This window comes from Phyllobates terribilis, unplaced genomic scaffold, assembly GCF_046119375.1.
Source record: "Phyllobates terribilis strain yellow unplaced genomic scaffold, ASM4611937v1 Scaffold_9__5_contigs__length_417890890, whole genome shotgun sequence".
Lineage (NCBI taxonomy): Eukaryota > Metazoa > Chordata > Amphibia > Anura > Dendrobatidae > Phyllobates > Phyllobates terribilis.
Window position 1 is genome coordinate 177467975 of NW_027362769.1, and position 16900 is coordinate 177484874.

The window sequence follows — 16900 nt, forward strand, 5'->3', positions numbered from 1 at the left end:
ACGGTCACCCTGGTGGTATAGTGGTGGTGGAGGCTGAGGATAAGGAGAAGAGCAAAATACAGCCGAAATGAGGAAGCGTATACCCATGTGGGGGTGTGAAGCGGTGCATGGGAATACACCTCCCGAAATAACACAGTGGATTTGAATTTATGTTACTCTGCTGTCATTTGGTGGTGATGAGAAGTCTGGCCCAATCCAGCCCTTGTTCATTTTGATAAGGGTCAGCTTGTCAGCATTGTCAGTTGACAGGCGAGTGCTCTTATCAGTTATAATTCCCCCAGCGGCACTAAAAACACGCTCCGATAACACGCTAGCGGCAGGGCAGACCAGGACCTCCAAGGCGTACAGAGCGAGTTCATTCCAAGCGTCCGGCTTGGATACCCAATAATTAAAAGGCACAGAGGAATCACGGGGGACGCTGGTACGGTCGGCAAGGTACTCCCTCACCATCTTTTGAAACTTTCCACTCCTTGTTAGAGTACCCCGCGCCTCAGGGCCTGTAAGCTGGGTGGGTCTCAGAAAACTGTCCCAGAACGTTGACAGTGTTCCCCTGCCTCTGCTGGATTGGAATTGCGTCTCTCTCGCCTATACGCCTTGGTTGGGCAACGAACTGTGACCTCTGCCGCTAGAGTGTTCATATGGGAATTTTTTTAACAGTTCTGCAGCAAGGGCCTTCTGGTACTGCCCTATTTTTGTAGACCTCTCCACCTCAGGAATAAGAGAGTGAAAGTTCTCCTTGTAACAGGGGTCTAAAGGTGTCACCAACCAGTAATGACTGTCACCCAACATTTTGACAACGCGAGGGTCACGGTTAAGGCAGCGTAACATAAAGTCAGCCATGTGTGCCAGACTGGTAACGGGCAAGACTTCCGTGTCCTCACCAAGATGACGACTGACCATGCTCTCCTCCTCCTCCTCTTCCTCCCCCCTGTTCTCAGGCCACCCACGCTGAACTGACGGTATGACAGTTGTACAGGTACTACCGTCTACAGCGAATGATACCAACTCCTGTGCTTCCTCCTCCTCCTCCTCTCCCTCATTGTCCCCCAATGCACGTTGGGATGAGATGAGGCTGGGCTGTGTATAATCGCCCGTTACAGCTTCTTGATCCATCTCATCATACTCTGGCTGCAATGCCTCCTCTTTAATTCTCTGCAGAGAGCGTTGCAAAAGACAGACAAGTGGGATGCTGACGCTAATGATGGCGTCATCGTTACTCACCAGCTTGGTGGACTCCTCAAAGTTTGTCAGGATGGTACATATGTCAGACATCCAGGTCCACTCCTGAGGTCTTATGTGTGGAGTCTGACCTGAATATCGACGGCCTTGTTGCAGCTGGTACTCCACAACTGCTCTCTTCTGCTCACAAATCCTTTGCAACATGTGGAGGGTAGAGTTCCAACGTGTGGGGGCATCACACACCAGTCGGTGTGCCGGAAGCTGCAAACGCTGCTGCAACACAGCAAGGGCGGCGGAAGCTGTAGCCAACTTCCGAATATGAGCTGACAGGCGGCATACTTTGATGAGCAGATCTGGCAACTCGGGGTACGATTTAAGAAACCGCTGAACCATGAGTTTAAGCACATGAGCCAGGCATGGTACGTGTGTGATCTCGCCTCGCCTCAGAGCCACCACCAGGTTACGGCCATTGTCACACACGACCATGCCTGCCTGGATGTAGGTTCAGCGGTCTCAGCCACAGATCTGCCTGCTCTTTCACAGCTGTCCACAACTCACAAGCAGTGTGAGGTTTATCACCTAAGCTTCTGAGTTTCAGCACAGCCTGTTGCCGCTTGGCTGAGGCAGTACTGCAGTGCTTCCAGCTTGTAACTGATGTGGTGATATCTGAGATGGAGGCTGAACATGAGGAGGAGGAGGATGAAGCGCAGGAGCTGTACACTGTGGGGGCAACTCTGACTGACATAGGGTCCGCAATCCTCGGTGTGGGGAGGATGTGTTACGTCTCAAGGTCCGACTGGGTCCCGGGTTCCACTATGTTTATCCAGTGTGCCGTCAGGGACATGTACCGTCCCTGGCCACAAGCACTTGTCCACGCGTCCATTGTCAGGTGGACTCTCCCAGTAACTGCATTGTTGAGGGCACGGCAGATGTTTTGGGACACGTGCTTGTGTAGTGCGGGGATGGCACACCAGGCAAAATAGTGTCGGCTGGGGACCGAGTACCGAGGGACGGCCACCGCCATAAGGTTGCAGAAGGATTCCGTCTCCACCAGCCTAAAAGGCAGCATTTCCAACGCAAGCAGTCGTGAAATGTGCGAATTTAGGACTGTGGCCTGTGGGGTGTTGGCTGTGAATTTGTGCTTTCGTTCAACGCTCTGGGATATGGACAATTGAACGCTGCAGTGGGACGTGGACGTGGACATTGATGCTGTTTCTTGAGAAACTGCCATAAGAAGTGAAGACTGAGAGGAGGGGGCATCTTTGCATGCAGCATGGACAGGGGATTGCCTTGCACGCACAACAGGGGGTTCTCTTACACGCACAACAGCGGAAGAAGCAGTGGTGACACCCGCTGACACTGGTCGTGGACCCTGGGGTTCGCCCCACAAAGTCGGGTGCTTTGCTGACATGTGCCTGATCATGCTGGTGGTGGTCAGGCTGGTAGTTTGTCACCCCTGCTGATGCTGGCATGAGAGGTGGTACAAATGGCCTTTTTGGGGTTATCAGCAGAGTCTTTAAAAAAATTCCAGACTCTGGAAGACCTACCGGTTGTACTGGCAACGTCCCTCATGTTGGTGTTATGGGGAACTGTTGCCCGCCTTCTGTGTGCGGCCACCACACTGCTTCTTCCTGCCTGTTGGGGTACTCTGCCTCCCTCCCCCTGTGTGCTGCTGGCCTCGCTCTGCGTGTCCTCCTGCCACGTTGGGTCAGTTACTAGATCATCCACCACCTCCTCCTCTTCCACTTGCGCACCACGATCCTCCTCCTCACTTCGTGGCAATTGTGTCTCGTCATCGTCCACCTCTTGTGACAAATTGCCAGCGTCGACTTCCTCTGGCCGTAGCTGTTCAAATATTTGGGCATCGCTACATGGGATCTCCTCTTCCACCACTTCAAGCGAAGCAGGCGAGGGGCCCAAATATGGAAATGGATCAGTGAACAGCTCTTCAGAGTGTCCAAGTGTGGGATCAGTTGCTGTCTGACGACACTCGGCATGGTGGGAGGAAGGAGCATCAGGGTGAGGAGTATGCAGTCGAGACTCACGGCTACTAAGAGCTGACCGTGTGGAAGACAGACCGGAGGTGGTGGTGCCCAGGTAACTGGAAGTATTATCTGCTATCCTATTAATAACCTGTTCACACTGATCAGTTCACAATGCTGGTGTTGTTCTGTGCTTCCCTAGTAATTCGGTCAAGAAGTGGGAGCGAGAAGATGTGGCTGTTGGTTGTGGCACATTTTCACCTTGACCACGGCCCCGTCCTCTACACGCATCACCAGAACGTTCACTTCCACGTCCCTTGCCACGCGCCTTTCCCATTGTAAATGAAGTAAAATAGCTTGCACTATCAATGGAAAAAGGGTAATATAAAGGAGATTAGAACCGTGGAAGAGGAAAACCACATCTATTTCTCTGGCCTACACCAGAATCTTTTAAACAGATATATTGGTGTCTGAACAGTCACAGACACACTCAATTTTTTTTTTTTGGGGGGAGGGGGGGATACCAAAAGGTTAATAAGACGCGTATTTGTACAGTCTGACTGAGGGAAAAAAAAATACAGGATTTAGATGAAAAAAAAAACGGGGGATAAGTCCAGCAATTTGACCAACAGGAGCACACAGGACTGTAATGCAGCTTTTGCTGGTATAACCACTGCGTCTCCTATACAGCCTGCCTGCCTGCCTGCCTGATATCTGGGATGGATATTAGTCCTGAGAAGGACTGTTTGTTTGATCTGGCAGCCTTTACAGACCCTACACTAACTATTTTGCAGGATATATCTCTCCCTAACACAGCAGCACTGACCCTACACTGTCTGATCCGGAGCGACTGTGTCCAAGATGGCGGCGCCTGATTTTAAATACTCGAGGTGACGCTGTGCGGCCAGCCAATCACTGTAATGCCCACAACCAACATGGCTGCAGCATTACAGTGACTGGCTGGCAATCCCTGCATGTTCATTGGCTCTGTAAAGAGCGCCAAACGTGCAGGGCGGAGACCCGAGCTCCCGCCCGAGTAACCCGGAAATGCTCGGTGCTCGCCGAATATCCAGAGTAGCGTGATGCTCGGGCGAGTACTTAACAGTGTCAAGCATGCTCGCTCAACACTACTCATTGTATCTTTGTGGAATCTTTGATTGATGCTCTTCTGCTTCAAGTAATAAAAGTCTATATGTTTAGAGCTTTAAGGTTTAAGTCAGTTATCTTCTCACATAACTTGAAAAATTAAGTAATTCTTGTATATATCACTCAACGCTGCTAATATGAAGGGTGGTATAATCTGGCATGAGGGGGTATGAAATGGCCTAGGCCAATTTACTCCCTGGAGTATAAATTGACTTAGTCAATAATATAGCCGGGTATAATCAAGCCTATGCCACTTTAACCGTGGGTATAGTCTGGACTCGGGGTATACTTTAGCCTGTTACACCGCCATTAACTACAGGGCCTGTGAGTGACATGCATATGAATGGCACATTCTCCATTACCTTCTAGTGGAAAACACTTTTAATCTTTAAGGAACCTGTGACTATATTTATGACAGCATGAATCAGAGCTTGTCTGCAACCAGATATGCCATAGCATTTCCGAAAAATACACAATTTAAAAGCCGATCGGGAGAGACAAGACTGCTCCAGTTAGACCCCCGGCCGCGACTTCTCATCTAGCTCCAGGTGACAGACAGGTCTCTCCCATGTGTGTGCTCAGTTTGTATCTTGCTGCCAGGCGCTGATTCAGGGTTCCAAACTCTGATTAATGCTGCCCGGCACTGATTCATGGCGTCAGGTGCTGATTCGTGGTGCCAGACTCTAATTCATGCTGCCAGGCTCTGATTCATGGTGCCAGACTTTGGTTCATGATGCCAGGTGCTGATTCATGGAGCCAAGCGATTCATAGTTCCAGACTTTGGTTCATGGTGCCTGACACTGTCTCATGGTGCCAGGTGCTGATTCATGGAGTCAGACTCTAAGTCATGCTGCCAGGCTCTGATTCATGGTGCCAGACTTTGGTTCATGATGCCAGGTGCTGATTCATGGTGTCAGGCACTGATACATGGTGCCCGACACTGACTCATGGTGCCAGGTGCTGATTCATGGTGCCAGGCGATGATTCATAGTTCCAGACTTTGGTTCATGGTGCCAGGCACTGATACATGGTGCCTGACACTGACTCATGGTGCCAGGTGCTGATTCATGGTGCCAGGTGATGATTCATAGTTCCAGACTTTGGTTCATGGTGCCAGGCACTGATACATGGTGCCTGACACTGACTCATGGTGCCAGGTGCTGATTCATGGTGCCAGGCGATGATTCATAGTTCCAGACTTTGGTTCATGGTGCCAGGCACTGATACATGGTGCCTGACACTGACTCATGGTGCCAGGTGCTGATTCATGGTGCCAGGCGATGATTCATAGTTCCAGACTTTGGTTCATGGTGCCTGACACTGACTCATGGTGCCAGGTGCTGATTCATGAACTCAGGTGCTGATTCATGGTGCAGTCGTGTCGAGCAGGGAATGGACACAGATACTGATCGGCCGGCCACCTGTGCTGGAGCTGCATTGCTGGATTTCTGCGATACCATAAATATTTCAATGCTGCCAGGCGCTGATTCATTGTCCAGGCTCTGATTCTTGCTGCCAGGCTCTGATTCATGGTGCCAGACTCTGATTCATAGTGCAAGGCTCTGATTCTTGCTGCCAGGCTTTGATTAATGCTGCCAGCCTCTAATTACTACTGCCAGGCTCTGATTCATGATGCCAGGCACTGATTCATGGTGCCAAGCTCTGATTCTTGCTGTCAGGTGCTGATTCTTGCTGCTAGGCTCTTGTTCATGGTGCCAGGCTCTGATTCATGCTGCCAGGCTCTGATTCTTGCTCTCAGGCTCTGATTCATGCTGCCAGGTGCTGATTCATGGTGCCAGGTTTTGATTCATGGAGCCAGGCTCTGATTCATGGAGCCAGGCACTGATTATTGCTGCCAGGCTCTGGTTCATGATGCCAAGCGCTGATTCATGGTGCCAGGCTCTGATTCATGGAGCCAGGCTATGATTATTGCTGCCAGGCTTAGGTTCATGATGCCAGGCGCTGATTCATGGTGCCAAGCTCTGATTCTTGCTGCCAGGTGCTGGTTCATGGTGCCAGACTCTGATTCTTGCTGCCAGGCTCTGCTTCTTGCTGCCAGGCTCTGATTCTTGATGCCAGGCTCTGATTCATGATGCCAGACTCTGATACTTGCTGCCAGGCTATGATTCTTGCTGCCAGGCTCTGATTCTTGCTGCCAGGCTCTTATACATGGTGCCAGGCGCTGATTCATGGTGCCAAGCTCTGATTCTTGCTGCCAGGTGCTGATTCATGGTGCCAAACTCTGATTCATGGAGCCAGGTTCTGATTCTTTCTGCCAGGCTCTGATTCTTGCTGCCAGACACTGATTCATGGTGCCAGACTCTGATGCTTGCTGTCAGGCTCTAATTCTTGCTGCCAGGCTCTGATTCTTGCTGCCAGCCTCTGATTCATGGTGCCAGGATCAGATTCATGGTGTCAGGCACTAATTCATGGTGCCAGGCTCTGATTCATGGTGCCAGACTCTGATTCATGGTGCCAGGTTCTGATTCTTGCTGCCAGGCTCTTATTCATTGTGCCAGGTTCTGATTCTTGCTGCCAGACTCTGATTCATAGTGCCAGGCTCTGATTCTTGCTGCCAGGCTTTGATTAATGCTGCCAGGCTCTAATTACTACTGCAAGGCTCTGATTCATGGTGCCAGGCACTGATTCATGGTGCCAAGCTCTGATTCTTGCTGTCAGGTGCTGATTCTTGCTGCTAGGCTCTTGTTCATGGTGCCAGGCTCTGATTCTTCCTCTCAGGCTCTGATTCATGCTGCGAGGTGCTGATTCATGGTGCCAGGTTCTGAATCATGGAGCCAGGCACTGATTATTGTTGCCAGGCTCTGGTTCTTGATGCCAGGCGCTGATTCATGGTGCCAGGCTCTGATTCATGGAGCCAGGCTAGGATTATTGCTGCCAGGCTCTGGTTCATGATGCCAGGTGCTGATTCATGGTGCCAAGCTCTGATTCTTGCTGCCAGGCTTTGATTCTTGATGCCAGGCTCTGATTCATGGTGCCAGACTCTGTTGCTTGCTGCCAGGCTCTGATTCTTGCTGCCAGGCTCTGATTCTTGCTGCCAGGTCCTGATACATGGTGCCAGGCGCTGATTCATGGTGCCAAGCTCTGATTCTTGCTGCCAGGTGCTGATTAATGGTGCCAAACTCTGATTCATGGTGCCAGGTTCTGATTCTTGCTGCCAGGCTCTGATTCTTGCTGCCAGACACTGATTCAGGGTGCCAGACTCTGATGCTTGCTGCCAGGCTCTGATTCTTGCTGCCAGGCTCTGATTCTTGCTGCCAGGCTCTGGTTCATGGTGCCAGGATCTGATTCATGGTGTCAGGCACTAATTCATGGTGACAGGCTCTGATTCATGGTGTCAGGCGCTGATTCATGGTGCCAGACTCTGATTCATGGTGCCAGGTTCTGATTCTTGCTGCCAGGCTCTGATTCTTGCTGCCAGACACTGATTCATGGTGCCAGACTCTGATGCTTGCTGCCAGGCTTTGATTCATGGTGTCAGGCACTGTGTCATGGTGCCAGGCTCTGATTCTTGCTGCCAGGCTCTGGTTCATGGTGCCAGGTGCTGATTCATGGTGCCAGACTCTGTTGCTTGCTGCCAGGCTCTGATTCTTGCTGCCAGGCTCTGATTCTTGCTGCCAGGCCCTGATACATGGTGCCAGGCGCTGATTCATGGTGCCAAGCTCTGATTCTTGCTGCCAGGTGCTGGTTCATGGTGCCAAACTCTGATTTATGGTGCCAGGTTCTGATTCTTGCTGCCAGGCTCTGATTCTTGCTGCCAGACACTGATTCAGGGTGCCAGACTCTGATGCTTGCTGCCAGGCTCTGATTCTTGCTGCCAGGCTCTGATTCTTGCTGCCAGGCTCTGGTTCATGGTGCCAGGATCTGATTCATGGTGTCAGGCACTAATTCATGGTGCCAGGCTCTGATTCATGGTGCCAGGCGCTGATTCATGGTGCCAGACTCTGATTCATGGTGCCAGGTTCTGATTCTTGCTGCCAGGCTCTGATTCTTGCTACCAGACACTGATTCATGGTGCCAGACTCTGATGCTTGCTGCCAGGCTTTGATTCATGGTGTCAGACACTGAGTCATGGTGCCAGGCTCTGATTCTTGCTGCCAGGCTCTGGTTCATGGTGCCAGGTGCTGATTCATGGTGCCAGACTCTGGTTCATGGTACCAAGTGCTGATTCATAGTGCCAGGCACTGATTCATCGTGCCAGGCTCTTATTCATTGTGTCAGGGTTTGATTCTTGTTGCCAGGCTCAGATTCTTACTGCCAGACTGTGATTCTTGCTGCCAGACACTCATTCATGCTGCCAGGCTCTGATTCTTGCTGCCAGTCTTTGATTCTTGCTGCCAGGCTTTGATTCATGCTGCCAGGCTCTGATTCTTGCTGTCAGGCTCTGATTCTTGCTGCCAGGCACTGATTCATGCTGCCAGGCTCTGGTTCATGGTGCCAGGTGCTGACTCATGGTGCCAGGCTCTGATTTTTGCTGCTAGACTCTGATTCGTAGTGCCCGGTGCTGATTCATGGTGCCAGGCTTTGAATCTTGCTGCCAGGTTTTGATTCATGGTGCCAGGCAATGATTCATGGTGCCAGGCGCTGATTCATGGTGCCAGACTCTGATTCTTGCTGCCAGGCTCTGATTCTTGCTGCCAGGCACTGTTTCATGCTGCCAGGCTCTGGTTCATGGTACCAGGTTCTGATTCATGGTGCCAGGCTCTGATTCTTGCTGCAAGGCTCTGATTCTTGCTACCAGGCTCTGATTCTTGCTGCCAGACTCTGATTCATGGTGCCAGGCTCTGTTTCTTGCTGCCAGGCACTGATTCATGGTGCCAGGCTCTGGTTCATGGTGCCAGGTGCTGATTCATGGTGCCAGGCTCTGATTTTTGCTGCAACACTCTGATTCGTGGTGCCAGGTGCTGATTCATGGTGCCAGGCTTTGATTTTTTCTGCCAGGTTTTGATTCATGGTGCCAGGCAATGATTCATGGTGCTAGGCACTGATTCATGGTGCCAGGCTCTGATTCATGCTGCCAAGTGATGATTCTTGCTGCCAAGCTCTGATTCATGGAGCCAGGAGCTGATTCATGATTCCAGGCTCTGATTCTTGCTGCCAGGCTCTGATTCTTGTTGCCAGGCACTGTTTCATGGTGCCAGGCTCTGGTTCATGGTGCCAGGGTCTGATTCATGGTGCCAGGCTCTGATTCTTGCTGCCAGGCTCTGATTCTTGCTACCAGATTCTGATCCTTGCTGCCAGGCTCTTATTCATTGTGCCAGGCTCTGATTCTTGCTGCCAGGCTCTGATTCATGGTAGCGGGCTGTGATTCGTGCTGTCAGGCTAAGGTTAATGATGCCAGGAGCTGATTCAAGGTGCCAGGCACTGATTTATGCTGCCAGGCTCTGATTCTTGCTGTCAGGCTCTGATTCTTGCTGCCAGGCTTTGATTCTTGCTGCCAGGCTTTGATTCATGGTGCCAGGCTGTGATTCGTGCTGCCAGGCTATGGTTCAGGATGCCAGATGCTAATTCAAGGTGCCAGGCGCTGATTCATGCTGCCAGGCTCTGATTCTTGCTGCTAGGCTCTGATTCTTGCTACCAGGCTCTGATTCTTGCTGCCAGGCTCTTATTCATTGTGCCAGACTCTGATTCTTGCTGTCAGGCTCTGATTCATGATGCCAGGCTGTGATTCGTGCTGCCAGGCTATGGTTCATGGAGCCAGGTGCTGATTCTTTCTGCCAGGCTCTGATTCTTTGATTCTTCTACCAGGCTGTGATTCTTGCTGCCAGGCTCTTATTTATTGTGCCAGGCTCTAATTCTTGCTGCCGGGCTCTTATTCATGGTGCCAGGCTGTGATTCGTGCTGCCAGGCTATGGTTCAAGGTGCCAGGTGCTGATTCAAGGTGCCAGGCGCTGATTCATGCTGTCAGACTCTGAGTCTTGCTGCCAGGTTCTGGTTCATGGTGCCAGGCTCTGATTCTTGCTGCCAGGCTCTGATGCTTCGTTCCAGGTGCTGATACAAGGTGCTAGGCGCTGATTCATGCTGCCAGGCTCTGATTATTTCTGCCAGGCCATGGTTCATGGTGCCAGGCTCTGATTCTTGCTGCCAGACTCTGATTCTTGCTGCCAGGTGCTGATTCATGGTGCCAGGCTTTGATTATTGCTGCCAGGTTCTGATTCATGGAGCCAGGCGCTGATGCATGCTGACAAGCTCTGATTCTTGCTGCCAGGTGCTGGTTCATGGTGCCAGACTCTGATTCTTGCTGCCAGGCTCTGATTCTTGCTGCCAGGCTCTGATTCTTGATGCCAGGCTCTGATTCATGGTGCCAAACTCTGATGCTTGCTGCCAGGCTCTGATTCTTGCTGCCAGGCTCTGATTCTTGCTGCCAGGCTCTGATGCATGGTGCCAAGCTCTGATTCTTGCTGCCAGGTGCTGATTCATGGTGCCAGACACTGATTCATGGTGCCAGGTTCTGATTCTTGCTGCCAGGCTCTGATTCTTGCTGTCAGACACTGATTCATGGTGCCAGACTCTGATGCTTGCTGCCAGGCTCTGATTCTTGCTGCCAGGTTCTGATCCTTGCTGCCAGGCTCTGATTCATGGTGCCAGGATCTGATTCATGGTGTCAGGCACTAATTCATGGTGCCAGGCTCTGGTTCATGGTGCCAGGCGCTGATTCATGGTGCCAGACTCTGGTTCATGGTACCAAGTGCTGATTCATAGTGCCAGGCACTGATTCATCGTGCCAGGCTCTTATTCATTGTGTCAAGGTTTGATTCTTGCTGCCAGGCTCAGATTTTTACTGCCAGACTGTGATTCTTGCTGCCACACACTCATTCATGCTGCCAGGCTCTGATTCTTGCTGCCAGTCTTTGATTCTTGCTGCCAGGCTTTGATTCTTGCTGCCAAACTCTGATTCTTGCTGTCAGGCTATGATTCTTGCTGCCAGGCACTGGTTCATGCTGCCAGGCTCTGGTTCATGGTGCCAGGTGCTGATTCATGGTGCCAGGCTCTGATTTTTGCTGTTAGACTCTGATTCGTGGTGCCAGGTGCTGATTCATTGTGCCAGGCTTTGATTCTTGCTGCCAGGTTTTGATTCAAGGTGCCAGGCAATGATTCATGGTGCCAGGAGCTGAATCATGGTGCCAGGCTCTGATTCATGATGCCAGGTGATGATTCTTGCTGCCAGGCTCTGATTCATGGAGCCAGGTGCTGATTCATGTTTCCAGGCTCTGATTCTTGCTGCCAGGCTCTAATTCTTGCTACCAGGCACTGTTTCATGCTGCCAGGCTCTGGTTCATGGTACCAGGTTCTGATTCATGGTGCCAGGTCTGATTCTTGCTGCAAGGCTCTGATTCTTGCTACCAGGCTCAGATTCTTGCTGCCAGACTCTGATTCATTGTGCCAGGCTCTGTTTCTTGCTGCCAGGCATTGATTCATGGTGCCAGGCTCTGGTTCATGGTGCCAGGTGCTGATTCATGGTGCCAGGCTCTGATTTTTGCTGCAAGACTCTGATTCATGGTACCAGGCGCTGATTCATGGTGCCAGGCTCTGATTCATGCTGCCAAGTGATGATTCTTGCTGCCAGGCTCTGATTCATGGAGCCAGGCACTGATTCATGTTTCCAGGCTCTGAATCTTGCTGCCAGGCTCTGATTCTTGCTGCCAGGCTCTGATTCTTGCTACCATACTCTGATTCTTGCTGCCAGGCTCTTATTCATTGTGCCAGGCTCTGATTCTTGCTGCCAGGCTCTGATTCATGGTACCAGGCTGTGATTCGTGTTGCCAGGCTATGGTTCATGATGCCAGGTGCTGATTCAAGGTGCCAGGCGCTGATTCATGCTGCTAGGCGCTGATTCATGCTGTCAGGCTCTGATTCTTGCTGCCAGGCTTTGACTCTTGCTGCCAGGCTCTTATTCATTGTCCCAGGCTCTGATTCTTGCTGCCAGCCTCTGATTCATGGTGCCAGGCTGTGATTAGTGTTGCCAGGCTATGGTTCATGGTGCCAGGTGCTGATTCTTGCTGCCAGGCTCTGATTCTTGCTGCCAGGCTCTGATTCATGGTGCCAGGCACTGATTCATTGTGCCAGGCAATGGTTCATGATGCCAGATGCTGATTCAAGGTGCCAGGCACTGATTCATGCTGCCAGGCTCTGATTCTTGCTGCCAGGCTCTGATTCTTGCTACCAGGCTCTGATTCATGCTGCCAGGCTCTTATTCATTGTGCCAGGCTCTGATTCATGATGCCAGGCTGTGATTCGTGCTGCCAGGCTATGGTTCATGGAGCCAGGTGCTGATTCTTTCTGCCAGGCTCTTATTCTTTCTACCAGGCTCTGATTCTTGCTGCCAGGCTCTTATTCATTGTGCCAGGCTCTAATTCTTGCTGCCAGGCTCTTATTCATGGTGCCAGGCTATGATTCGTGCTGCCAGGCTATGGTTCATGGTGTCAGGTGCTGATTCAAGGTGCCAGGCGCTGATTCATGCTGCCAGCCTCTGTGTCTTGTTGCCAGGCTCTGGTTCATGGTGCCAGGCTCTGATTCTTGCTGCCAGGCTCTGATGCATGGTTCCAGGTGCTGATTCAAGGTGCTAGGCGCTGATTCATGCTGCCAGGCTCTGATTATTGCTGCCAGGCCATGGTTCATGGTGCCAGGCTCTGATTCTTGCTGCCAGACTCTGATTCTTGCTGCCAGGTGCTGATTCATGGTGCCAGGCTTTGATTCTTGCTGCCAGGTTCTGATTCATGGTGCCAGGCAATGATTCATGGTGCCAGGCGCTGATTCATGGTGCCAGGCTCTGATTCTTGATGCCAGGTCATGATTCTTGCTGCCAGGCTCTGATTCATGGAGCCAGGCGCTGATTCATGCTGCCAAGCTCTGATTCTTGCTGCAAGGTGCTGGTTCATGTTGCCAGACTCTGATTCTTGCTGCCAGGCTCTGATTCTTGCTGACAGGCTCTGATTCATGGTGCCAGGATCTGATTCATGGTGTCAGGCACTAATTCATGGTGCCAGGCTCTGGTTCATGGTGCCAGGCGCTGATTCATGGTGCCAGACTCTGGTTCATGGTACCAAGTGCTGATTTATCGTGCCAGGCTCTTATTCATTGTGTCAGGGTTTGATTCGTGCTGCCAGGCTATGGTTCATGATGCCAGGTGCTGATTCAAGGTGTCAGGCACTGATTCATGCTGCCAGGCTCTGATTCTTGCTGCCAGGCTCTGATTCTTGATGCCAGGCTCTGATTCATGGTGCCAGACTCTGATGCTTGCTGCCAGGCTCTGATTCTTGCTGCCAGGCTCTGATTCTTGCTGCCAGGCTCTGATACATGGTGCCAGGCGCTGATGCATGGTGCCAGGCTCTGATACTTGCTGCCAGGTGTTGATTCATGGTGCCAGACTCTGATTCATGGTGCCAGGTGCTGATTCTTGCTGCCAGGCTCTGATTCTTGCTGCCAGACACTGATTCATGGTGCCATACTCTGATGCTTGCTGCCAGGCTCTGATTCTTGCTGCCAGGCTCTGATTCTTGCTGCCAGGCTCTGATTCATGGTGCCAGGATCTGATTCATGGTGTCAGACACTAATTCATGGTGCCAGGCTCTGGTTCATGGTGCCAGGCGCTGATTCATGGTGCCAGACTCTGGATCATGGTACCAAGTGCTGATTCATGGTGCCAGGCACTGATTCATCGTGCCAGGCTCTTATTCATTTTGTCTGGGTTTGATTCGTGCTGCCAAGCTATGGTTCATGATGCCAGGTGCTGATTCAAGGTGCCAGGCACTGATTCATGCTGCCAGGCTCTGATTCATGGTGCCAGGATCTGATTCATGGTGTCAGGCACTAATTCATGGTGCCAGACACTGATTCATGGTGCCAGACTCTGATGCTTGCTGCCAGGCTCTGATTCTTGCTGCCAGGCTCTGATTCTTGCTGCCAGGCTCTGATTCATGGTGCCAGGCTCTGATTCATGGTGTCAGGCACTAATTCATGGTGCCAGGCTCTGGTTCATGGTGCCAGGCGCTTATTCATGGTGCCAGACTCTGGTTCATGGTACCAAGTGCTGATTCATGGTGCCAGGCACTGATTCATCGTGCCAGGCTCTTATTCATTGTGTCAGGGTTTGATTCGTGCTGCCAGGCTATGGTTTATGATGCCAGGTGCTGATTCAAGGTGCCAGGCGCTGATTCATGCTGCCAGGCTCTGATTCTTGCTGCCAGGCTCTGATTCTTGGTGCCAGGATCTGATTCATGGTGTCAGGCACTAATTCATGGTGCCAAGCGCTGATTCATGGTGCCAGACTCTGATTCATGCTGCCAGGCTCTGATTCTTGCTGCCAGGCTCTGATTCATGGTGCCAGGATCTGATTCATGGTGTCAGGCACTAATTCATGGTGCCAAGCGCTGATTCATGGTGCCAGACTCTGATTCATGGTGCCAGGTTCTGATTCTTGCTGCCAGGCTCTGATTCTTGCTGCCAGACACTGATTCATGGTGCCAGACTCTGATGCTTGCTGCCAGGCTCTGATTCATGGTGTCATGCACTGATTCATGGCGCCAGGCTCTGATTCTTGCTGCCAGGCTCTGGTTCATGGTGCCAGGCGCTGATTCATGGTGCCAGACTCTGGTTCATGGTACCAAGTGCTGATTCATGGTGCCAGGCACTGATTCATCGTGCCAGGCTCTTATTCATTGTGTCAGGGTTTGATTCTTGCTGCCAGGCTCAGATTCTTACTGCCAGACTGTGATTCTTGCTGCCAGACACTCATTCATGCTGCCAGGCTCTGATTCTTGCTGCCAGTCTTTGATTCTTGCTTCCAGGCTTTGATTCTTGCTGCCAGGCTCTCATTCTTGCTGTCAGGCTCTGATTCTTGCTGCCAGGCACTGATTCATGCTGCCAGGCTCTGATTTTTGCTGCTAGACTCTGATTCGTGGTGCCAGGTGCTGATTCATGGTGCCAGGCTTTGATTCTTGCTGCCAGGTTTTGATTCATGGTGCCATGCAATGATTCATGGTGCCAGGCGCTGATTCATGGTGCCAGGCTCTGATTCATGATGCCAGGTGATGATTCTTGTTGCCAGGCTCTGACTCATGGAGCCAGGTGCTGATTCATGTTTCCAGGCTCTGATTCTTGCTGCCAGGCTCTGATTCTTGCTGCCAGGCACTGTTTCATGCTGCCTGGCTCTGGTTCATGGTAACAGGTTCTGATTCATGATGCCAGGCTCTGATTCTTGCTGCAAGGCTCTGATTCTTGCTACCAGGCTCTGATTCTTGCTGCCAGACTCTGATTCATGGTGCCAGGCTCTGTTTCTTGCTGCCAGGCACTGATTCATGGTGCCAGGCTCTAGTTCATGTTGCCAAGTGCTGATTCATAGTGCCAGGCTCTGATTTTTGCTGCAAGACTCTGATTCGTGGTGCCAGGTGCTGATTCATGGTGCCAGGCTTTGATTCTTGCTGCCAGGTTTTGATTCATGGTGCCAGGCAATGATTCATGGTGCCAGGCGCTGATTCATGGTGCCAGGCTCTGATTCATGCTGCCAAGTGATAATTCTTGCTGCCAGGCTCTGATTCATGGAGCCAGGCGCTGATTCATGTTTCCAGGCTCTGATTCTTGCTGCCAGGCTCTGATTCTTGCTGCCAGGCACTGTTTCATGCTTCCATGCTCTGGTTCATGATGCCAGGCTGTGATTCTTGCTGCCAATCTCTGATTCTTGCTACCAGACTCTGATTCTTGCTGCCAGGCTCTTATTCATTGTGCCAGGCTCTGATCCTTGCTGCCAGCCTCTGATTCATGGTGCCAGGCTGTGATTAGTGTTGCCAGGCTATGGTTCATGGTGCCAGGCGCTGATTCTTGCTGCCAGGCTCTGATTCTTGCTCCCAGGCTCTGATTCATGGTGCCAGGATCTGATTCATGGTGTCAGGCACTGATTCCATGGTGCCAGGCTCTGATTCTTGCTGCCAAGCTCTTATTCATTGTGCCAGGCTCTGATTCTTGCTACCAGGCTCTGATTCATGGTGCCAGGCTGTGATTCGTGCTGCCAGGCTATGGTTCATGATGCCAGATGCTGATTCAAGGTGCCAGGCGCTGATTCATGCTGCCAGGCTCTGATTCTTGCTGCCAGGCTCTGATTCTTGCTACCAGGCTCTGATTCTTGCTGCCAGGCTCTTATTCATTGTGCCAGGCTCTGATTTATGATGCCAGGCTGTCATTCGTGCTGCCAGGCAATGGTTCATGGAGCCAGGTGCTGATTCTTTCTGCCAGGCTCTGATTCTTTCTACCAGGCTCTGATTCTTGCTGCCAAGCTCTTATTCATTGTGCCAGGCTCTAATTCTTTCTGCCAGGCTCTGATTCATGGTGCCAGGCTGTGATTCGTGTTGCCAGGCTATGGTTCATGGTGCCAGGTGCTGATTCAAGGTGCCAGGCGCTGATTCATGCTGCCAGGCTCTGAGTCTTGTTGCCAGGCTCTGGTTCATGGTGCCAGGCTCTGATTTTTGCTGCCAGGCTCTGATGCATGGTTCCAGGTGCTGATTCAAGGTGCTAGGCGCTGATTCATGCTGCCAGGCTCTGATTCTTGTTGCCAGGCCATGGTTCATGGTGCCAGGCTCTGA